Raw genomic sequence first — 5,071 nt, 5'->3', positions numbered from 1 at the left:
CTACCACCCCCTTCATATTTCCCCAAGACTAAAAAAGGATGCCAGAAGCAATGCATTAATAGTGTTGCTATATTGAAAGTCAAAGATCACTTTTGAACCTAATTTCATAGAATATTGAGCACACATATCATTTACAATGGTGCTTAACTTTTTTACTTTCTTGCAAGTTTCTAAACTCATGTGCGCATGAAAAAGGAATTTTAAACTGTACCTTATAAACTTATCTGTCTTTTAGACGAACTTACTAGGAGCATAGCAGGCAATCAGGCTTCACCATGATTCTGCACTTTAAATGGGAAGTAAAACAGCAAAACACATCCTCTAGATAACACTTTCACCCCTATTTGCGTAACTACTGTGAAAGGCCAGAGTATTTTAAGCTTCAGAGCAGATTTTGTCTCCATTTACTTGTTGTAAGCAGCCAGCTTCCACACGTATGCAACTCCAAAACTAGAATTTGAGACCACTCACAGAAAAGAAGAAAGTCTGAAGCCACGCATGCAACAGCACAAACCACACAGTTCCTTTGACAGCAACAATGGAGCACGTGCTTCAGCCAACCCAGTGCAAATCTGGGTGAAGTCAGAAATCTACATTTCAATATGAATTATCATCAGAAATTACAAATTTGTTAAGATTGTTTCACTATGGTCTGCCACACATTAGGTTTTGAAGGAGTGGACACATCTACTTTAAACAACCAAGTGATTGATGTGTACCTCTGAAAGGCTGTTCGGACTTTTACTTTCTTGCAGGATTGGAGTCAAAGTAATTTGAGTAAAGGATGAAGAGGCTTATATTTAATGCTTTGGCTAAGTGATCCAGGGTCGACCCATTTGATTTCTGTTTTTCCTCCAAGTCTTCTGCCCAACAAAGCCTAAATCCAGAAAGACCTGAAGAGAAAAAAGCTTTAAGTTACCAAAATACTAGCTTGAAATTGAAAGATTAAGTTTTTCTAATTAAGTAACCAGGTATTACAAGCATGTTGTCTTCAAGTTTAAAATAATGTATTCTGCCAATGAATGTTTAAATGGTGGGTGAGCCACAGGATGGAAAAGAAGTCTTCATTTCTGTGGGATTCTTCTGAAGATGACTGCGGCAAAAGCGACAGCTCAGGACCAGGAACATTTGCCCAAGAGTCTTTTCAAGATAACGCCTCCCATGTGTCAAACAGCAGAAGGAACATGTGGATAACAGGAAGCGGAAACAAGCTGCTATCACACGTACTAGGCCTGGCCTTGAAATGGCTCTCACGAGCCACCAGGTGAAAGTATGGTCAGTATTATCCCACTGCAGGACAGCAGTGCTACCGTACCACTGCTAACACACAGCATGGATACCTCTCCACCCTGTCTTCAAAAATACAGAAGCACTGAGCAAGACACCTATGGCATCAGGGAGTAAGCCTGTATTCTTCAACAAGCTTTTGATCTACTTGTATGAAGAGTAATTGAAAACAATTTCATGAAACTAATGAGAAGAGTTAAAATATCTGTTCATTTTAATTTTATTTTCAAAGAGCTTCAGTCACAAAAATGATTTACAAGTCTATTTACAATTCTATTGTACAGTTATTTATGTATGCCTCTTGACAACAGGGTACCATTATAGAGCAGCAATACATATTTTAAATACAAAGATGTATCATTTCAGATCTAAAAATAAAAAGGAAGCTGAGCTTCTAGAGAGCGCTGTAATGACGAACCTTTTAATCTTGTGTTAGGCTTGAGGAATTCATGACAAACTGAGTAGTTTCTGGTTCACATAATTATCAAACAAGCAGTTTGTTGAAAATAGCTTTAAAAACCTGAAGCTTTACTGTATAAAATCAACATATTCAAGACTCTAAAAACTGTCAAAACCCCACAGCTTTCCCTTAGACATACAAAAACCTAAGTTTACAGTTCAGAATTCCATGGGAGAAATCCTACAGAACTTTAGCTCTCTCATTCTGTGATGACCAACATAAGCATTAAAAATTTGCAGCATAAAAAGGACTCCACATCTACTTAATATTATACTGTATATACATATACAGTACAGGATTATTTACCCAATTTGTGATGACTGTTCAGCACAACCTTCATGAAGAAAGACAAAAATAAATAGAATTAAAAATCCAACAACTCCTAAAAAGTGCAACAGTAAGAGTTTCCAATTGAAGTTACAATGAATATGGTCAGTCAGTGCTGTGGGTTTTAGCTGCTTCTACTCAAGCATTACTTGCAGCATTTTTTTTGTTTTTACAGTAGATTTCATTCTATAGTACATGGAACTACAGTTTCTGCTAATTGAATCTGAAGGGAAGAGGAAAAAACCTTTAAAAATAACCCTGAGGGATATACAATTTAATGATCTTGCAATTTATTTCTAAAAAGTAACATTTATTATTTAGCAATTGCTTTTCTGGATAGACCAGTCCTTTAATATGTGCATAAATAATATTTAAAAATCAGTAATATTTACAAATCCTAATACATCAAAGTAAAATACATACAGATTAAAGTCTGCATACACAAATAATTTAATAATAAATCAAACTCCTCAACATAAGGCCAAAATATACAGCAGGAAGAAAACATCTACTAAGTATCTAGTGGAGCTCACTAAATCAGTCTGTTCACCTGAATTTAGACTTCCAAGATGAACATTAGAAGAGATTCTTTTCACTACAAACTGAATTTCATTTTACTTCAAAGCAGAAACTGAATACACTAGTGCAGATCTAGTTTGCTGCATTTCTGAAAACCAGAAAAACTAAACTGCTCAAAATGAGAAAAATCACAGGGCTAAACTCAGCTCATGGGCAGGAAGGCATAAATCCCAATAATTGCAGAAGATGCAAAAGCTTATTTTGCGGCTGAACTTGCAACAACAAAAAGGATTCTTTAGAAAAGCTGATTTATTATTCTTGACTAAGCATCAGAAGCAAACAGGTCAGAGCTCAAGCATGCAACCTCAAGAACATTTACCAGCTCTGAACACATACCTTGAGGAAACCAGCTCCCATCTGCAAAATATTCAAGTTTAAAAGGCTCATGACCCATAAGTCACTCAATCAAGTGGAGACACTTGGCAACTGAGTTCCCTAAAATGTTCTCCAAAGTCAAGCCCACCTTAAAAAGTGGTTTCCTCCTTACTTTCTAGATAAGTCTAATTAATTAGAATCAGATTGAAAGTCTAGCTTCAGGAACCAAACATGCCAAGAGAAATTATCAGTTTAGAGAAAGTATTAAGCAAAAGTATTTAAAAGGGAAAGACACAATATTTTCTTTCACTTCTGATGGAACAGTAAAGCTATAATGGTCAATGAAATGGAAAGCAAAAGCATTTAAGCATAAGTCACAGCTCCCAGGTCCAAGATGCATAGCTTCACAACATTTTTCAACTAAAATATTGTGGTTTGTTTAAATTTGAATACTACTTACGCAGCTAAGAATTATTCTTCATCAATTATTCCATGCTACAAAGATTTTGTATAATCAACATTGACAGAAATCAGCCAAATGACTCAAGTTCATGATTAATAAAATTTATCCAAGTCCACAACTGCAGACCCCTTAAAACTACTGATTTTGTTCTATGTTTACAGCCTTAAGACGCCAGGACTTTTACACTGCTCTGTTGAATGAATGCTAAGAAAACCACTTCCCCCATCCTCCTGCTCCACCCCTCAAAAACAAACAATAAAAAAAATAATCAGGAAAAGAGATGACAGCTGGACTGGAGGATAGGACACCATACGCATCCTACTTATGAGGAGCAAGTGCTAATAACTTAAACCCCCAAGTTCTAGGAAAAAGTCTTCCAAACCATTCAGCACCACTTTTAAATTCCTCATTGGCACAGTATGTTCAGTGCTGTTCAAAACCCATAACCTGAGTAGCAGGGGACACTGTCTATACTGACTTATAGAACAGCACAAGGGAATTAAGTCGGACCTGAAAACTTCCCTGTATTAAAACAATGCAGGAATGGAGTTGTCTCCACAGGAATTAAAACAAAAACAAACCCCACAAAACAAACAGTGAATACCACCCAACCTCGAATTCCATCATCAGAATACATACACTTCAAAATGATACCAGTCAGCCAGGGAGTTTGGGGCCCTCCTTCCACAAGAACTCTAAAGAACCTAACTTCCTTCTCTGAAGGATCTCTAGAAAATTGTGACTCCTCCAGATCCCAGATGCCGTCCCAAAGCTTGGAGGTGTCTGAACCAGTCAGTTGCATCTGGTCAAAACAGACTGATCAAGAGCCCTTATTTTGTCATCTTCCTAAAGACACCAAAACCAACTTTTCTAAGGGTTTAGCAAGTTGAAAATGGTTTGTAGAGAAGTAATTTGTGATTTTAAAAAACAAAAGTTTCAAACTCTGCACATGAAGACGATGCCTGCTTCTACATCTTTGCAGACCTGTTTTTCTAGTGGTCTTGTATTTGACACCGCCTAATGGCAAAACGATGTATCGCTACCCCAAGTGCTTAAGCAGCATTATTGGTGATGCAAGCTTTTCTTTTTATCTTTTTTTTTTTTTAATAAATAAAACACACATAAGCCTTATAGTTCTGCCGCAAGACAGATTTCAGCTCATCTATTTTCTCTTAGTTTTGTTTCATACAGCTACATATAGTGCTTAAGACACTGCCAGACTCTTTGAAATGCGTATGTTCTTAAAATGCACAAATCCCAAGCACGGGCATGTGAAGACGTTCTTCCCTCCCACCCCCATTTACCTTGCAGCATTAACTCTTGCCTTACTACTTCAAGGTATATAGGAAAATTGTCTTAAGATTTACAAATAAAACATGGTCCACAAAGGGATAATCCAATTCTTCTGCTGGAAAAAGCAAGGTGTGTGAAGAAATGCATTGCTAAATGTAATGAAACATGACACAGAAGAAAATGTTAAGATTCTCCAGCCTTCCTTCTCCAAAAACTTTAGAGTGTAGCCAAATGCCTCCTCCTCTGGAGGCCACCTAAGCCCTTCCTTGGGGTTAGCTACAAAAGAAGCTAAGAACCCACTTGAAAGCAATGTGCTTTCTTCTTAAGGACAGAGCATAGTGTTTCTA

This window comes from Nestor notabilis, unplaced genomic scaffold (genome assembly GCF_000696875.1).
Source record: "Nestor notabilis isolate BGI_N333 unplaced genomic scaffold, ASM69687v1 scaffold24710, whole genome shotgun sequence".
In the NCBI taxonomy this organism is placed as follows: domain Eukaryota; kingdom Metazoa; phylum Chordata; class Aves; order Psittaciformes; family Psittacidae; genus Nestor; species Nestor notabilis.
The sequence above is the reverse complement of the archived record's forward strand: the minus strand, read 5'-3'. Positions refer to the sequence as shown.